The sequence below is a fragment of the Neolamprologus brichardi genome, chromosome 6 (assembly GCF_056152115.1).
Source record: "Neolamprologus brichardi isolate AB-2024 chromosome 6, ASM5615211v1, whole genome shotgun sequence".
NCBI classification, from domain to species: Eukaryota; Metazoa; Chordata; class Actinopteri; order Cichliformes; family Cichlidae; genus Neolamprologus; species Neolamprologus brichardi.
Window position 1 is genome coordinate 2,756,672 of NC_142109.1, and position 20,961 is coordinate 2,777,632.

The 20,961-nt window shown below is 39.1% G+C and overlaps 1 protein-coding gene across 2 annotated transcripts in view; it reads right to left on the minus strand.

The window, feature by feature from the left end:
* The window catches only part of lcor (ligand dependent nuclear receptor corepressor), a 94,425-nt gene that overhangs the window by 73,119 nt on the left and 345 nt on the right, over positions 1-20,961 (minus strand). The gene's annotated exons all lie outside the window — the stretch shown is intronic.

Sequence of the window (20,961 nt, forward strand, 5' to 3'; positions counted from 1 at the left end):
CATAAAGTTTTGTTTGCTGCTTGTGCGCAGAGTTTATCAAACACCTGTCGCGTCACGTCCAGCACAACAGAGCTGTGTGGCAATAATTAAAACTACTAATTACTCCCCGCATTAAGACACGATGCTGGTTATATTCTTATATAACTGTGTCTATTTCTCTGCACGTCTGACACTGAATTATCAAACACGGCTACAGGCTTGCAATAAAAGTCAGGAAGTCAATCACAACTGTCAGGACATTTTTATTGTATTGTCAGAAGTGGCAGACTGCCCGTCGGGAGCACCCACGATGAAAAGAGTAATATAGCAAACAGAAATGGGCTGACAGGTTCCACACATCAACAGTGTCCTCAGTGCACGAGTACATGGTGAGCGCATATGCCGTCTCTTCAAGGCATGCACCATCCACCAGCTTCTCTACAGTTAACAATTAGTCAAATGAGCCACTGAAATAGACAATCAGAAGAAAATGAAAAGAGGACAGATTAACTAAAAATGAAAAATGAGCCCCAGTCTGCAACTAGGATAGTAAATTTGATTTCATTTTCTTCAGTTTTCTGCTTAAATCCAGTGTCAGTGTTTGCAAGCAAGGGTCATTGTACTGAAACACAGTGAAATACAGGCAACATATTGTTTTATTGTTCCTCTTATTAAATAACTGGTCACCAAACAGAATGATTCTGAAGCGTTTCTGAAACTTTAAACAACCCAATGAAAGGATTTTGTGAACAATATTGATGATACTAGTGGGATAATAATTACACAGGTCTGCAAAGAAATGATTTCTCAGCTGGATGGGATATTTTTGGTTAATTTGATGTTTTTTAGGGTGCTGAATCCAAAAATAAAAAAAGTAAAAAGTAAAAAAAAAAGTTTACATTAAAAAAAGCACAACAGCGATGAAAAAAATCTATATTTTATCGCAATTAACTATGTACAATTCTTCAGAGATTACCTACCTTTCGCTATGAACAAAATAAACCTGTTGGGTTCAGCTCCTCACACCTCCCCACTGACCCCCCTCAATTACTCGTATTTTCTCGCTCATAGAAATATTAAATTCATGTAAGAATTCATTATTGGATATGGCTTTTTGACTCAAGTATAGGATACCAGATTTCAGATTAAAAAGGGAAATTGTACGCTTCATTAAACTAAAAACTCGAGTTTTGCAAGAAAACCTGACGAGATGGAATTTTTTAAATATCTTTCCCGGTTTCAGTGAGTAAAATCTATTAGAAACAGTCAAAAAATCCTATGCAGGTTTTTTGGTTGCAGACCTGTGTAAATGATTTGCAGTATGTTACCTTCTCTAATGTTTAACGTCCAATTAAATGAAATAACTAAAACCGCCCCCAGCTGCAGACAGTGGAGTCACTACATCCTAATCTTACCCAGGGCATTAGAAGTGTCTAGAATTAGCACACACATTTTGGGGGGTACATTAAATTATTGTGAAACTGCTTATTCCTTTCTTTATCAAAGGTATAATTATTTTAATACTGAACCTCTTAAAAGTGGGCAAATAACGAGATACAACTGGAAGTAACACCGGGACAAAATAAAGCAGGAACAAACGTGTTACCATCCATGTGTTACAAAGAAATTGCTATTTTCTCAATAAAAAAAAATGATGCTGAGGGAAATTTCATGAAAGCGGAACGAAAATTATTTCTGAGACATGTTGAAATTTGCTAATTTGACAGAAAAGCACCGCCTTGATAATAATCTGGAGTTTAATGTATCAGTTCATCTGAACATCATTAAGCTTCAAAGTTGAGCTGAAGCACGCAACTACTAAACCTACATAATACAGCAAAACACAGATGTGCTCAGGTGCACCGTCGACTAACACCTTCAAGCATTCAATTTCAGCAATGCAAAAATCAATGGATTTATAGCAAACAACAGCTGGTTGCTCACGAACAAGCATTCGGCTGCCTGCAAACACACACCCACACACAAAAATAAAGACTTCAACTTTGGCCAGATGTGACCGAAATCTGATTAAACTGATGCAACTAAAAAAAACTGTTACAGCTAACTGTGTGTCTGTGGTCTATGTTGTGTGTGGGCTTCTTGTTATATTTTCACATGACGTTGAGATGCTTACAGTTTTACAGAAAAAGGAAAGAATTCACAGACAGGAGCACAAATAAAGAAAAATGTCTGCATTTATTAGAGGAAATTCCCCTAAATGCACACACACGCACGCACACACGCACACACACACAAAGACAGTTGTCTGCAGTCATAATTAGCCTTTCTAAAATACCAAAGATCAACCATCTGCTTGAGTATCGAAAAACATGCAAACAAAGGAGTAACTTGGTTTGTAAGTTTAGAGGGTTTCTGTTTGAACAGCATGTTTTCACAGTCAGAAGTCTCCCCAAAGCATACCTGTCTCAGCGCACTGTGATATCACTGCTGGGTGTGGCTACAGGTGCAACAGAAATGCTTTGGACCACACCCAGCTGCTCAGCGTCGTGTTACATTACACTTTAAATGAAAAAAGATCACTGCTACAGTTGGAGTTTTCATTTATGTAAATTGTAACAATAGGAAAGCTGAACCCTTTTTGGCAGGCTCAAAACTACTAATGCACGTTTGGCTGTATACACGGGTCAAGCCGGGGGCATGAAATCACATTTTTGTACCTCAATGCTCCACATGATCCAGTCAACATCAGCAGGCACGCAAACAGGTCGACCGTAAACTTCTAGTTTTGACGCATTATGTTAAAGCCTAAATTCTCATCTTCAATTTCACTTCAGAGCGCTTCAGATTGCATGTTTTTTTTCCTCCTATTTGTTTCCACGTGAGAAGCATTTATTAAGAATTTGACATTTGCACAAGTCAAAAGTGTGATATGCAGAAAGTTTCAATGTGTGAAAAAAAAGCGTTTTTCAAAATAGTGTCACTTAGCAAAATCACTCGCCCTTTGCCGATAAAAAGAAAAGTCCATTTTTCCATAACATACGTGGAACACTGCTGTGAGTACAACGGTTTTAATTTGCTCTCATCGAGGCTTTGCAAGCTGAAAGCACAACAGCCCTGAGAGAGCAGCCAAGCAAAAACATTATTTCCTCTGAAAGACAGAGCGAGAGACAGACAGCAAGAGCTAAAACTCCTCACCGGCACTGCCTACACACACACACACGCACACACACACACACACACACACACACACACGCACCATCATTACAGGAGCACCCCGTGTTGAGAGCTTGATAACTGCAGCCATTTGGAGCCGATGCTAAGTGCTGTAGTGAGTTTAATAGGGGGCGACCACGTGACGCGCACACACATAATTGCTGACACACATACGCATCGACTTTTCAACGCACGCATACACCGATATGACCATATGTCTGCTTTTAAGTCGACTTGTCGCACAGAGATGCAGAGATTTTACCATTTGTGAGTGCGCCGAAGTGACAGACGCATATGGAAATATGCGTATGTCACTGCTGGCGCACATTGAGCACACACACACATCGCTGTACCCAGGAGGGCTTTAACAACTGGCCATAAATATTTCCCTTTTTGCAAATCAAAGGTCTGGTGGACTCTGTTAGTTTGCCTGTGTGTGTGTGTGTGTGTGTGTGTGTGTGTGTAAGATTGTAAGTGACACAGTCAGAGAAAAGAGGGAGAGGAGAGGGGAGCAGCAGTTCAATATTGACACAGCAGCAATGGAGCCTCCTCACATTAATATTAGATGATATTATCTCTAATATGGAGGAATGTTGTCTTCTTTTGCTCTACATACAGCACACACACACACACTTCCTCTCGATTTCATGTTTCCATGACTTCAGAGAATATAACACTGACTTACATATAATTTGTTGTAACGTCTCGTAATCATAACCACGGTTACCCCTTACCCGTATCTGTCCTGACCGACACAATAAAGACCTTTGTTTTGTTTTTTATCCCTTTAAAGAAAGGACAGGTCTCCACATCTTGACTGTGTAAATCAATTCAGGTCCTAATAACATGAGTAACATCAACACACACAAAGTCATACACGCAGACACACAGGAAGTTATCCATGTCACGGTTTTATAGCCATATCTACCCTTGAACTGTTCCTTAAAGAGCTTTTTGCCCAATTTACACTCGCAGTCTAAACGTGGACAGTCCAAAGAGCTGCTGATACGCTGCGACACACCTTAGTTTAAAAATGTTCACGACTCATTAACCATATCCAAAACTGGCACATTGCAAAACAATGTGACCGAGATAAAGTTCACTTATCTGAACAGGCTGTTTTTCTCCCCCTTCAACCGGCACAAACTGAAAAGCACCAGAAAACTTTTACAAATACTTTTAATTTCATTTCTTTTTCTCTTCTCACACAAAACTTTTCTGTTAAAACAGTCTCAAGATATTTGCAGCGGAATTTGTTGTATCTTCTAAACTTGCAGAAGTGATTTCACCCAAATGGATTTTACAAAAATCAGAAATCACATCATTCTTTCATATTCTTGCATAACCTAAGTTTTATTGGCTTATCTATTCCACTGAATAGCTAACAGAGTGATTTAATTAAATACACGTATTTTCTTTTGTTGCTGGTAGTTTAATTATTTAAGGAAAAGATAGTGAAATTCAAGACTTCACAAAGTCACAGACAAGAACTAGTCCCCAGGTACTAATCACATCCTCTTTTTATAAACATTTTTCTTTTCATATGATTCACCTGAGTTTGTCCTTCTGGTTTTGACCCTTACATTCATTCTTATATTACTATGGGTTTCTCAGCGATGCACGTCACGGCGCTTTTATTGTTGTGTCAAAAACTGCGACACTGGCAGCTGAAATCTAATGAGCCTGCACAGTTAATTAACCAGAGCGAAATATGATTCACTTCATCCATGTGCTTCAAATCTGATCACAACAGATTCTGTATCTTTTTTTAAGCGATGAAAATGCGATTACTTTGGAAATACTTTTTTCCACACGGATGACAATTTATCTCCCAAGCAGAATATAAAATGCAAAGAAATTGCACTTTGATTTTTTTTTTGTCTCTATTGTGCAACTTTACATCTAGCTAATGAAACCACATGTTTGTGGAGCGTCTCTGTGCACATTTATAACAGCGCGTAGCCTTCAGTTCCATTTATATTACAGAGATCTAAACATTTACATGAACAGACCACAGTGCCATGATATCCGTGTGTACGTGTAATAAGAAGTAAAACATCATTAGAAAAAATAACGTTGATACATTAAAAGATACACCAACAAAGAAGAAATATGCAGGGGAAAAAAAAACTCCACCTGCCTACGCCTCAATTAATACTGTTTGTCTAGACACGCACTCATTCTGAGGGTGGGTGTCAGAAAATCTACCAGAATAAAAAGTTGCTGAATATAAGTGCCTCTTGGCAGAAATGAAAGAAGAAAAAAAAGAATATGAGAGCTCCTTCAGCTAGCTGCAGACGCACAGATGGATGACTGATTTCTTTATTCCCACCTCTGAAAAAGCGCAGCCTGTAGCAACAGTTTGTGACATAATCTTGATAAAATGTCAAAATACCGAAGGCAGAATAAAAATCAGGCTAGACTTGGGAAAACATGTTTGAAAATGCAAAGGAGTGATTGTGAGAAAGAAGACGAGACTGATGCAGAGAAGGAAGGAGCTGAAAAGACAGATAAAGCAAGGAGAGAGAAGCTGGTACGCTAGGATGCCTGAAGAGAAGCAGAGGAAAAAACACATCTATGAACAAAGCAGAAGAAAACAAAGTAACCATGTGAGTTAAGGTGCAAAAGCAAAAATGTACTGAGTGGTGAGAAAGAGGAGATGATGCTGATGATGCAGAGAGAGCAGCAGATAAAAATACAAGTGACATTTCTCTTGACGGTGACGGGAGCGACGGCGGTGGTGTTCTCTGCCTGACCTTCAGCTTTATTGGAGTGTGTGTGTGTGTGTGTTTATGCAGCCTGGTGGGCTCGACGCCTAACTGAGGGTGACACGGTCACGCAGAGGGGAGCTTACAGCCCCCAGTTCCCCGAGCCTGCCCGGTCGTCGTACGGCACAGCTGGCTCTGTCACTTTCACTTATCCTGCCAGGTTCACGTGTACAGTAACACTGCGTGTGTGGCTGTGTGTCACGGTACAGTGCTGAGTAAAAGCCAGATGAAAAAGCTTGTGCGCTTTAAGGTGCACAAAATGATTTTTTGCTCTCCCACTGTAATCTGTAACCATAAATAAACAGTGTCTGTACATTTTCAGCCAGGGTTACTAGGCTGGCTGCTGCTGGAGTTCAAGCAAGAAGGGAAGCTGTGACATCTTTTTAAACGTTTAGCTGAGATGGCAGCTTTAACACTGATCATTATGCAAAGCATCAGAACTTGTGACTTGGACTGTGGTTTAATATCATTTCATAAATTATGAGCACTCAATTCATGGATTCATATGAAAGCTTTCCAACTGAGTGTTACCTGAATAGGTTGTTAGTTAGACTACCTTACCAGGTAGACTGGCGTACAATAATAATTCACTGCAACTTTTATTGTAATTCTAAATTAATATATTAGGATTACTTGTTTAGTAAAGACAACCAAACGGATGCAATTAATGCATGAATGAACGGGCGTTATGTGACAAATAGTATCAGAGAGCAAATACAAAACACAAGTTTTTTTCATGAAAAAATTACATATTTTTACTTGGCTGGAAACCTGCGAGATGCTTTCTTTTTGGAGGCGATAATAATCTAAATCTAATAATCGACTATTTCTATCTTTGTGGAACTCGATATGAAAAATGGAAAAAGTGATGGAAAGACATAATAAACCTTTTTAGAGCCAGAACTCAATATTCTTGAAAACAACTTGATTTTAGAAAAACAAAACGCATCTCCGTATTTTTCATCTGCTTTTACATTGCTAATGCTAATTAAGCTAATGCTAATTAAGCCTGTTGAACTCATATTTTTCTGTGTTTTTACACAGCTTAAACACAGACTGTATGCATTCATGCTTTTCACACATTGGTGGCTGAAGCAGTAACACTTTTATAATACATTTCCCACTTCCAGGCCATTAACTAACACTGCTTATACTTATGCTCTTCTGCTGAACCCCAGTCCCCCCAAAACAGCCATTAGCAGTTCCTGAGAATAATCTGTGTCCTCGACTTAACCACTAGACATGCTACATAGAACTCAAATAAAGCTAAATTAAGCAGTGCCATTTATAATACCATATAAACAGCACTTAATTCATTTCTCTTTCTATTCTTCCTGCTTTTTACAGCAAAAAAGCAAAGTCTTCTTCCTTCTGTTGATTCTATTGTGTCGCTGGCGTAGAAGAACAACAAAATAAACATTAAAAAAATCTGTTATTGGCTACTGTCCAAGGTGTTATTGTAACTGTTTTAGCCAAGATATTCAGTTCCCCAACCCTGCATGTTTTTTTCTGTTGACCAGAATATATCACAAAGAAATGAATAACTCAATACATCCTATACGTCACCATGTCTGAAAAACAACGAGAAACATACATGAGAGCACACCTCGACGTGAGAACAGAGGAGGGAAAACTGGCCGAGTTACTGTAAACTATAGACAAACAAAAGTGAGAGTTAAGGCACTGCTGAAGAAATGGCTCAAGTCTCAGAAAGTCAGCGTAGTGGCTCATCAATTCACAGGAAAGATTATCTGCTCCCTGCAATGAAGCTTTAAAACGTACTTTTACAACTCGCAGATTTTGTAGAGGCCACGTAATCAATAACTAACCAGAAAGATAATAAGTGATCTGAGTAGTTTAGGAACAGGTTAAGAATTTACAGAGCAAATACATCCCTAGACCGAGCTTTAAACAACAACAACAACAAATCTGATTAGTTTTTTAAAGATACCTTAAGCTACAAAACAGGTACTGTAAGTCAAATATCGAATATAGCCTTCTATTATGCACACTATTGTTCCACACTGTTGCATTGGGTTACATTATTTTTCTTTCCATAAACAACACCAACATACAAGACGCTGCTTGTAAAAAGACTTACTAAAGCCCCAAATGTGGATTAATCCACCACTGAAATAATCCCAAATAAATGCACCATTTCCTCCTGTCGGAGTAATATTTGCTCAGAAAAATCCAATGTCCAAATGTTTTTGTGGGATTACTGAGTCTTAAAAAATGTTTTTGCATTGTTTAAGATTAAAAATTGGGAACCAATGGTCTTGGAGCATGAGGGAGACAGACTGTACTGAAAGACAGTTAATGTGTTGTTGGTTCTGGTGATTTAACAGTGATTTACTATTCAAAGTATTGGATAAAAAAATAGACTAGCACCAGTCTGACCTTTAAATAATAACATTGCTTTGTTGTTTCTTCATAACTCGCATCTGGGCCACAAAAATGTAAATTTTGTCATACTGCCAGAAACTGCTGACAAGCTTCCACATGTACATAACATTACTCCCACATCTGTATTCCTGGTAGACTTACATTATTCTATATGATGCTGACAGATTCCTTCAGGCTGTGGAGACACTGTTTTGCTTTTTGTGAGGGGTTTTAAAATTGATGTGTTTTGTTGTTTGTTGTTGTGTTTCTTCTTTTTCCAACCAATATTCTAGTTTTTTCTTAACTATCGCAATAAAGCTTTAACATAGCTTTATCAGCATTTTGTTTGTTTCCCAATGAATCTCTGAACCTTCAGATTCCCAGACATGTCTGACCATGATCATCAAAACTGTGAGCTTCAAATTAAAAAACATTAAATTAAATTAAAAATAATAATTATGGTTTAAAAAAAGGCCCCACAAGTGGTTTGTAGAGAGAGGCTGAAATGCTCGTTACATCTGACAGCACAGAGACTATTGACAGAACAAAGAAAATACTTTAACTTTCCTTAGCAACAGGCTAAAAATGGACTAAAATATCTCAAGTTTCTTTAAATATGTGAAAGGTCATGTTTTTTGTTGTTGTTTTTTTTATTTCAAACTGCTCTACAGCCCTAAACATTATGAATGTGCTTATGAAGTAATCTTATTATCCAATAAAATCCTCACAAAATCATCACGTAGGTCTAAGGGCTCAAATACATTTAACAAACATGCATAAATCTAAACTACACAGAGCTCATTCCTATTGTTATAGACACTAAATAAAAGGAAAGAGTTAGGTAGTTATAATGCTATTGTGTACTTTAGTGTAACAGTGTATTAGTTCATTAAGAATAAGGTGCTGTTTAGAAATTTTGAAGCCAAAGAATATTAGTATTAATAGTGATATTAGTGAGTAAGTAATCTCCTAGAAAAAAATTTATTTTAAATTAAACTTTAAGAAAAGTTTGAGCTGTTTACAGGGTCGTGGGTTGTGTTGAGTACTACAATGAAGTGAGAGCACATGGAAGTGGGCTAAGCCATTTAACATTTAATATGGCTCGAGATCTGACATCTTCTTTATAAATTTAAGTTTTCACATTATGCATAAAAAAGATCTACATCCCCCCCCCCCCCCCCAAAAAAAAACAAACAAACAAAAAACAAAAAACAAAAACAAAACAAAAACAGAATTAATCCCCTTATGACAAAGAACAATCTCATTTCATCTTCGACATCGTTAGCTCTACAGACACTTCCACAAGAACACCAAATGCCTTGTTCCAAACAGAAGGTTAGGGCTGGGCGATATATCGAGTTTTTAAAAAATATCGATATATTTTCATACGAGATATAAGATGTGACAATATCCTTTATATCGATATAGTCTATGTTACGTTATAATTATACTTGTGGAGCCACAAGTTTGCCGCTCTTTCGTCCACTTTTGTCTCTACGCAACGTTACTCGGCCTCACCTCTCCTTCACTGAACACAACTCCCCCTCCTCCCCCATAGCTTCACCTGCAGGCAGCGACAAGATGGACACGGCAAATCTCCGTTAGCGAGTTGTGGGGCTGGACGGCGTCAACGTGTTAGCGAGCTAACCACGCTAACGAGCTAACCATGCTAACGACAGCCCACAGGGGCTGCACGGCCTAAAATCCCTTCATTTTCTCAAAAGTTGACAGCGCGCCTTATGTATGAATTCTGGTTGTGCTTACTGACCGCGAACCAATTTTATGTGGTAAATGGCGCTCAGCAATCTGTCAAAAAATGTTTTAGTACCACTTTGGTAAGCTACAGAGATGCAGCGCTTAATGGATTGTCGGAGCATTACGGCTACCGTAGTCTGGAGCCTGGCGGAGTAATACGTACTGTGCTTCAACGTAATATTACCGTATTGTGTGTGTATAAGGGCCATAAATGGCACCTGTTAAGAGACATGGTTACAAAGAGGATTTCAAACTCAAGGCTGTCAGTCACGCAGTAGAAGTTGGGAACAGAGCAGCTGTGAAATCTGTCTTTGTTATTATGCTCAGCGTCTGTTAGTTTACATTTTGACTGCACAATTATGAGCTTTTTGTTATGCACAAAAACAACATTGTTTTCTTTTATTTATGGAGCATGATTATTTAATAAATGCTCATAATTTCTTTTTGAGTAATTTCTTCATGTAAATCTATGCTGTATGTAAATAAAAATGCCTGTGTGACATCTGGGACACAGTGTGACTAAGAACTCTCTTTTTGTTCTTAACTTATGGCTTTAAAACAATATCGAGATATATATCTTATATCGCCACCCAGCTAAAAAATATCGAGATATGAATTTTGGGTCATATCGCCCAGCCCTACAGAAGGTCACCTGTACGAGAAGCTTCAGCTATTACCACTTTGTGTGACAGAATGACAGTGAGGTCAGACGTCCTTGAGCAATGCGAGTCAAACCTTAAAACCCCTGGCTTCAGATGCCATTGCAGGGACCCTCTGTTCAGCTTTACATACAATGACTGGTATCTACTTTTAATGACGATGACATTGCCAAGACTCCATCCACGGTTGATGAAAGTGGTGAACGACAGCTCTGAAAATGAGGACACAGGGACTGTGTCTTCACTTGATTACGGCACAAAGGTTAAGCCTATTAGCATCGGCAATTAAGTAAGAATAAAAATGGTGAGCTATGCAGACAAAAAAAAGAGTTCAAAAATGAGTGGCACCGCAGCTTCTGGTTGGTTTAGTCACTTTTTCTCCAGCCTTTGTCCCCCATGTTTGTCTTGACAAAAACACACTCCCACAAAAGTATTACAGTAACAAAAGCACATGGAAGCAGTTATGTTGAGGATGCGAGCTCAGATCGTTCCTTCCTCTCCGGTCCTGTCACACATTGTTTTGATTTTACACTCTGAGACATTCTCTGTTGTCCACAGACACTCTGAGCTGGAACTGAGCTCACTAGCACACAAACGCACCTTCTCAGGGTCCAGCATGTGACTTGTCTGTTACAGAAGCATGCGTGTGTCCATAAAGTTACAATAATGCTATTTTGTTTCACTTTTAGTTCTTATTTCTCCGCTGAGTGAATTTTTTTCTTTCAATCTAAAATCAAAAAGCTTCCACGCTAATGACATGTTGGCGTGTGTGTCTGTGTGTGAGTGCGTGCCACTATTTCCATGCACAACCATGCACGTGTTGAACATGCATGAAACAAACCAGCACATATCTGCATATAGCGTTGGAAACTGGCCTATTTCAGTCCCTGCTCACTAATTGTTGCATGTCGAATTCAATCCATATATTTTTAAATGGTGTATCTTAACTTTCTTTGTTCTGAGGTGAGAGACTGCGTGTTAATCATTTGTACAAAGCAACTAATATTATTGAAGCAGTTTTGTTGTCCAGCATGTTAGTTTTGGTCGAGGAATGCACACACGTGTAGAAATTTAGCTGTTTTTATTTAAACTGTCCAAATCAAACTTTTTTAAAATTTAATTTTGATTAAATTTGACTTGTTTTTTTGTCAAAGTTGAAAAATAATAAAAAGAGTGCCTTTTTTGTGAAAATCTAAGGTTATTTATTATATCAGTACTACCAAATGCCAAACGGTGCTCATCCTAAGCATGTTCACAGCATAAATTTATGTTTAAGTTAAGAATGATTACATCACTTTGATTCATATTCATGAGGATGTCCTGAAAAGAAACCCTGTGCTTCAACAGTTTCTTTTTTCCCTGTGAATCAGGAGTGGAAGATTTTCCTGTGTCTCCATGACCAATCTCATGTCCAACGCAAAATCATAATGAAGTCCTTTTCAGTCTTTGAATTGCAAATAACTGCTCATTGTTTCTGTGTCATTTGCTGTGCAAACCTCATCCATCACGTCTCCTCCTAGGATTTGTTGTATAAATGCGACATACCATAGCAACACTCCCTCTGCATACCTTCTCCCTCAGTGTCTCTCGTACTCTCCCATTTGTTCTCTCTACCAAGAACTACATTTCCCAGGATGCAACCGTGCACGGCAGCGGCACACTCTCCTCACTGGGCATGCTGCCATGCCTGGTGGGTAAAGAGTCTTTAAACAAACATGCAAGATTAAACCCAACAAACACACACCACACACACACAGTGTGCTGACTTCAATGTACTAAAAGCAATGTAAAGAAAGCAAACATACAAGAAGCAGTTTAGTTCAAATGATCATCTTTTCAGTTTGCAGTGATGAAATCTTTCTGTACCCGTTCCAACTTTTTCCTAATTAAAACTTTTTAAGTTATAAAATGCATTATTGCTCACTTAAGCCAACAATATAATATAATATAATGTAATATAATGTAATATTTAATAACTATTATTTATTATAACAATTACTTTAACATTATCATACAGAAAAATGTTACAATGTTTCCTTAAATCAGAATTTGTTCAATCATGCTACCATTATTATCTTCATATTGTTAGCAGTACTAGCAGTTGCAATAACAGTATCACTGTCTAATAGGCTACAGTTGGATGTTGTATGAGGCAATATTTATATAGCACATTATATAAATACAGGTATAGATTTGTGCTTTAAAAAAAAAAGAAAAAAGAAAAAAGGCAAAGAATTTACATCTCAAAAACATTTAAGAGCAGAAGGTATTAAACCAGCAAAAATAAATATTTTAAGAACTAAAATTACAAGGTAAAGGAAAATAAATAAATACATATTGACAATACTGGCTTTACATGTACATTCTAAATTAAAGTATTCCAAAAACAAACAAAAAAAGAAAAAGAAAGAAAGATATATAGTTTTAACAATGTCTTTTAAAAAGAAAACATTGTTGTCGCCGACTATTTCATGTAGCAGATAATTTATAGAGGGGCTACAGCTAACCTCTACTAAATACTAAAATGTATTCTTGGTTGTTTTGTCAGCCACCTTGCCTGTGTATGACCTTGTTTAAGATAAACAGAAGCAAATGTCAAACTTGTTTTTTTCCTCGAAGAAAATGCAAAACTATACAATAAAAAACAAAACGCCATGTTTGAAAAATAGTTTGCATGCTAAACTGCCGTACCTCCCCGCGTCGGACGTTCCGTCTCTGTGCTAATTTGAGTCCCAAATCATAGACATTAGGGCTTTTATTTATATATTCAACAATTCTGAAACAGGGCCGTTTGAGGACTGACTGCTGCCTCCACCATTTTATCCACTTCTGCAGAAAACGTTGGCTTCGTCACACTGAAACTGACACAAAGTACATAGTGGTACATGGTGACGTGCAACAGACAGCAGCTGATTACAGGTCTGCACAAATGTAAAGGTGGAGGACTCCTTTTGCTTTCATTTTGCAGTATTTCAGTTAGTACAGCAGGTAAATAATTTTTCAACAATAAAAATGTATGTGGCAAAAAAAAGACCACGTTATATGTTATCACTTTACCGCGGTTACTGATTAATATACTTGATCATTAGGTGCTGTACATTTCAATGTCACTGACGAATAAAATAAGCGATAATCTCTAAGGTTTGTAGATTGTGGTGTCACCTTTATTAATGGGCCATAACAAACGTAAACTTCCTGTACTTAAAAAAAACCTTCATAAAGGGAGTTAACACTTCTTTTTGTAAATACCTTCTACTGTTGATTATATAAACATAACATCCTGCTGCTGCAGGGTTTTTGACAAAGATTAGTCTGTGAATGAAATGACAAAAAGTGCAGATTTTTCTTGCACATGCAGCTGCCTGTGCACTGTCCCTTTAACTGTGAACCATGGCAGCTTACTACTGCTTAACCGACTGTTCACCCCACTTATTAGCTCATTAGCTGGTTCCTCTTGTTCCGGAATACCAAGGTGCTACTTTGTATTAATTAATTGTTAATGACAGTCTGAATGGCACACACTTCCATTCCATTAATGCTGAATTCCTACAAAGAAGAGGAGATTTAAAACAATTAAAGTACTTCTTAAGGTTAATCATCACAGTTGTATGATTTAGCGCAGGTTTTTGACTCTCACACACGTCTCAGAGGTGAGAAACAAACAGAATGTCCTCAATTTCCAAATATAGCCTCAATTTTAAGGTCTTTAGTTGCCTTTACAAAGGCAGAAGTACAGCGCACACACCTAAGCTACTCCGCACCATTAATCAAATACTCTGAAAAACACATTGCTCAAATATGACCTTCCGCACAAAAGCAGCCACTATTGAAGCACTAGAAGGAATTCACTAAAGGCGGGTCCGAGTAAACATTCCTGCTGCTTTAAAGCCTCAGCACCTCTCGCCAGCGCTCTGTGTGTGTGTGTGTGTGTGTGTGTGTATTCCAAACACAAGCTCCAAACAGTGCATGAGCCCACATGGAGATCCAAAGAACTGTAGGGAGGTCAGGTAGTTCACATAAGACAAACTCACATGCATTAACACACACAATGGAACACTTACATAAATTTTTGGATTGAGTAACGAACGCCGTGTTCAAAGTTTAAGGAAGCAGAGGACTTTGGCCTCTGCTAAGATGGAAAGGGAAAAAAAAACAAAGAGAGCGAAAGACGGAGAACAAAATCGCTGCTTCCTTTCTCTCCAGCTTAGGATTGTCACACTGACCTTCATCTGCAAGCTTGAAGAAATTAAGAAAGTAAAACAATATATAATTAAGGGCAGACAATATAAGAAAACGTGCTTTTGAGAGGCTTCAGATATAACTCAAGCATATACAGAACTCGAGAGGTTCATAAGTGTAAACCTCCCGAACCCGCAGCAGGCTCAGTTTTTCCATAATGAAACAACAAAAGAAAAAAGTATCTACATTTAATCACCCGTGGATGAAGGCTAACATGACCAAGAAGAAACAGCTTGAACTAGATGTAACAACTAGCATAACCACAGTTTAGATGCATAAAGCAGGTAATTTATGTTTTGTTTTCTTAATTGAAACATTGCTTAAACTATTAGCTAAATTCACTTTATGTATTAATTGACTGTTTAACCTCTAAATGTAACCAGGACCGCTCTGAATAAAATAAAGCTCATATGATGGCCTCAGTAGCTTTATCTAATTGCTCAGAGTGTCCAGCCCTGCTTACAGACTACAATAACAAGCATTCCAGTCTCTTATGTGGTTTTCAAAGTACCCAACACTTCTGCTGAAGATGGTCCAGTACTCACAGATAATAATTAGTCTCTCCCCATCGCTTTATGTTTCTGTGCCAAAGATCCCAGGGGAGGAAAACAACAAAGAAGTGACTAAAAAAAAAAAACAGAATAACAACAACAACAACAACAACAGCCGTGCAAAATGGCTTTTTTTTAGGAAGTCACCTGCCATCCTCCTCTCTTGAGAAGTGAAATGAATTTGTCCTTGAAAGCTGCCATACTTTCCGACAGACTGCAACAACAAGATGAAATACTTTTGGTGCTTGGAAACAAATTCAAACTGGGATAAAAGACGCAGGCGTGTAAGAGAAAGGACGGTGGCTGGGATCTTTCAGGTAGTTCGGCGTGTGTGAACGAGAGGCGGGACGCCGCTGTAAAAAGAGCGCGTCGCTCGCTGAACCATTTTCTGGGTAAATAAAGGTTCTCACGCACATACGCACCTTCTGTCGACACTCTCTTTAGCGCCAGTGGTGCATTTTGCTTTTTCACCGATGGCAACCCCCCACAAAAGAGAGCAGCCCTCCTCCCACGGGGCTCCTGATTGGCATGGATCAGCCCCTAAGGCAGCTCCACATATATACTACAGCGGCAGAGGGTGTGTGTGTGTGCGCGCGCACGCATGTATAATGAAGAGTGCATGTAGAGATTTACAGTGTTGGCATCCGGTCCGGTCAAACGTGTGGACCGCTGCCACTCTCCCCCAACAGCTCTGGATAAATGTGCCATGTTTTGTTTTCCTTTTCAGGAAGCCCATGAAAAGAATTAGCAAGATGAGAAAGTAGCAGGCAGATCTCTTGGGGCGTCCATCTGTCCATTACTGAAATAAAAGCTGTCCACTCGAAGAAGGAGGCGTGATTGAGGGATGGAGGGATTTTGTTGACTTGATAAGACAAGGATGGAGCGCAGTGGGTAATCAAGGGAAAGGCAGAGAGATAGAGTGATAGAAAGATGGACAGATAAATAGAAATCACTGGGATTTATTCACGTATTGACACACTAAACCAAAACGGATAAACTTGCCCATCACAATTTAACTGTAATTGCAGGAGACATTTGCTGTCTTTATAGCACATGCTGCCCAATCCTCTTGCAAAATCAGCACGATTCGCCTCAAACTCATTCATTAATCAGCAGTAAACAAAAGGAAATTACCCGGAAACACTCAGCTCAAAAGACTACAAATCATGTGACAGAGATGAGCACTTAAAGGTGGAAAAGACCTGTGAACTACTGAGATACCCACAGAATGTTAACCAGCAATGGTTTCACCTAAAGGAAAAGCTGAACTGTCGCTTTTTGTTTCCTTAATATTTCTGTTTTGAGCTTAAAATTGCCAAACGTTACTCCATACTTTACCAATATTTTTGGTCTTGTTTCTTTTGGATTGCCTTGTGTTTTATACTGCAATCCTCTCTTGATTGGGTTTTACTTGGTTAAATTAAGGTTACTCAGACATCACCCTTGGGTTGTCTCTTACTCTTTTTGAGTTTTTCTTACATTTTGCATTGATGAAGTTCATATTAGGAGGCTAACTCTCTCACTGAAGTGTGCTCCTTATTAGGGGTGGGGGGAAAAATCGATACTGTGTAGTATCGTGATATTTTGTTTGGTAACAATGTATGGATACAGGGACAGCAGAAATCGATATTTTGTTACAAAAAAGGTTTTTGTGCTCTGACTTCAGAGCATGTTGATCCTTTTTCTGAGCAAGAATCCTGACATTCCTTCACTGTCCAAATGTGTTTAACTTTTTTATGGCAGCAATAAACATGACAGTTTACTTATTTTAATTTAAGACATGTTTTATTTTAATTAATTTTAAAACTTTTTTATTTAATGTAAAATTATATTTTGTTTTAATTTACTTTCAAATTCTTCAGTTGCTGAAGGGGCTGCATAGTTTTCATAAACTGCATAGTTCAGAATAGCTATAATTGTACCAGATGGTTGCGTTCAGTTAAGTTGGACTAGACTGTAATACAAACCGTTCAGTTTGTCAACAATAAAACTGAAATGAGAGAAAGACTGAGTGTGAGACTTTGATATTAGATAAAATGAATATTGATAAAGTTTATCTTTATGTACAGAATCTGAATATCGCAAAATATTTTTAAAAATTGCAATAATATCGTATCGTGCGTTAAGTATTGTGATAATATCATATCGTGGGATGTATGGTGATTCCCACCTCTACTCCTTATACAGTATATCTGTAAGCCTGTCTGAAATCACTCATTCTTTTTTTACTTTAATGACCACTGTTTGAAAACTTTCACCAAATATTAGATATTAGTGATGCACAAATATTGGCCCTGATGACTGATATCAGTATGAGCAATTAAGAAAGCAATCAATTATCAATATCGGTAGATTAGAAAGGAGGATATAGAAAAAACATTACATCAAAAATGACCACAAAAAAATAGTGCTGGCCAAATTGTTATTTGGAACCTCAGTAATGGCTCAGAACAGCACAATCGTACACCACTACCAACTATGCTGACTAACTGCTCTGCTGCCATCAGTACAGCGCTTAGAAATGTTGGAAGATTTAAGGGGGGAAAAAGCAATCTGTCACTCACACTCACACCTCTCTCTCTATCTCCGACACAGTCTGTCTCTCTCCAGCACTGGCACAACCTTTCAGCAATCAAATTAGCTACACTCCCTTCCCCAGAATATGTGTCAAAGGAATCAGCAGTTGGGCTATATTTGCTCCCAACTCATAATGTTAACCTTTCTGTGGCATATAGGCCCTAATTTATTATCAGTGCAGCACAGGGTAAAAAGATGAGGCTCGTTGTGTCGACAAGTTGCATCCATGCACGTCGCAGTGCAATGTAATAAACTGTAAGGTGTCCATCTTTCTTGGCTGACCTTCTTCAACCAAACGTCCCCGTCGCCGTTAACAATATGTTAATAATAAGGCTGCCTCGTAAAGGTACAAATTCTCATGCCGGCAAACCTTCCTTATAACAAGGCTGACGCCTGGAGGCTTCCCAGGTGTCAAGTTGAGAGTTCTGAGTTTCCTTTAAGCCGGGATTTTGTTTTCAGGTTCAGAATGACACCTTAGAGGCTTAATGACAATAAGCATGGCAGTTCGTTGTACAGTAAAGTCAGTGAGTGTGTGTTACATTATGAATCTGGGCATTTGTCTTGTTGTTTCTGATGATTACGCTTGGGTACATGAAACTCAAGTTTAATGACTTTTATTACAACACTGCTGATTTGTTTTTCTTCTGTTTCTAGCAGCACATTCCTCTGTGCTGGAAAACCCTGCCGTAAGTCACTAAAGTCACTGCTTTTCATTTAGGGTTTGCCACCTTTCAGTTTTACTGTTGGTAAGACAAACAGAAAGTGTGAAAACCTCACACTTTCTGTAACATTTTAATATCCAAACACAATATAATAACAGTGCCAACTCCCAAATGTTAACGAGCTATAAATTTAAAGTAGCCCGATTTGATTTTTTTCTTTTACACATCTTTCTGAAACTAATTCTCAGCCTCTCATAGTTCAACAATGGATAAGAACATGGCAGATTTCAATGTGAGCGCTGAGAAGCCGCCGCTGCCTCTCGGCCCAGCCCTACGACTCACCACGCACTGCAAACCAGTGAATGTCAACAAGCAGAAATGAAGAAATACGGAACTTACATGCGCACACATACAGCACCCCATACAGAGCTAAAGCATGCTGTAATATCCAGCTGTGAGTTCATTATTGAGCTTTGTGGTATCTGTGTCCCCTGTGGTATCACTGTGATATTACTACACAGATTCTGGATGCACAGGAGCTTGCAGGGTGTTTATCATACTTAAGGTATCCCTATCAAATGTAGTATCATTACAGAATTCCTACGGCGCCTCATATAATCCTCACTGAATTATCTGCACTGCCTTTTTTCTGGTTTTTTATAGGTTGCACGAATCTTCTTTTCATTATGAGCAACTGCAAGCACCCTTTCCCCCCCCCCCCCCCCCCCAAACTGTGTTACACTTAGTGGGGAGGGGACAAAACCATCCCCAAACCCACAGAACCAGTAATGTTATACATTATACAAAGTGAAAGGGCCACCAAAACCAGATAAATAAAATCCAGTCCTACTGTGTGAACTTTGAAAGTCAGTTTGTGAGTAAAAGCTACAGATGAAGTCAGTGAGAAATCCAAGTTCAAATGGAAAGCAAACCAAGTCTTGTTTCTGCTTTTTCTTTCCTGCTGTTTACTGTGATACTTTATGGCTTTACACCGAACACATCAGCTGAAGGTCAGAGATTAGCCAGCCTTTTAATTTACCGCTAGCTGCACTCCTTCGGTTTGACCTTTTCTCACTAAAAGGCACCAAGAGCCTGCTCGGAATCAGGCCAGGCTATTAAAAAGCGCTCGAACGGGTAAGTAGGTGACAGGTCAGCGCTCAACATCTGGACACCGAAACGCATCCAAAAACAACTGGAGCAGCAACACCCCGACTCCTCCGCTGCCGCTGTGCGTGATGCTTATTCTTCTTCTTCTTTTTTTTTTTTAATAAATCGCCAATAAAAGCCGGATTGGGAACTAGAGAGAGACTCGAGGAAACCCGTGGAGGAGGCGAAGAGGGGGATGATAATCTTGCCGTAACATCGGGAAAGGTTGATGTAACCGGATTAAACCGAGCTAATGAAATACACCACAAATGGACGACTGGGGCAGGAGAGGGGATGGTGGGTGGGAGAGATGTATAGACGATGAAATTCAAAATAAAAGAAGAAACGAAGTCAAAGAAGGGAAGAGGTTCAAACTGATTTTTATCGGCTCTTCAATAAGATAAGATCTGAATTTTGCCGCTGTCCCAGCAGGACATGCGATCATACGATTTAAAAAAAAATGTTAATGTAACTATTAATGTAAACAGCGAACCTGAAGCACAGAGCTTTTTCCACCACCACCACATCCAGGAGCGCCGTTTCAACAAGTCTCAAACCCGATTTACAGGCGGACACTAAGGCGTTTGTCCCTGTCGACCCCCCCGCGCCTATAGATTTCCTCCCCCCTAAAAACAAAATTATGCCCACTGACATTTCCCTCAATGCAGCAAAGCGCGCTCCCAAAAGCCGATTTCCAGGGCAGTTGAGGGGGTGGGGGTGGGGGGTGTCATGTTTGAAGGCTGAGGGCGCGCGCCACCCTCCCTTATTAAAAAGCTCATCCGGCGCCGCGCACTCGGGCACGGGCCAACCTATAGCGGGGCAGCCGATTGGCCGAAGAGCAGCTCCATCTGCGCACGTGACTTCTTCTGCTTACAATAAATAAACAGCTATAGAATAATACTTCAAACGACTCCAAATGGCCCCGGAGCGCTCACAGCCTGGTTAAAGAAACTCATAACAGGCAAAGTATTCGCACACACAAGTTTGCAGGTGGAACAGAGGGCCCCACAACACGGCTCAAAGTTGGAGCTGAATCGTTTTTGGATATGTCCGGTGGGAGGCGGGC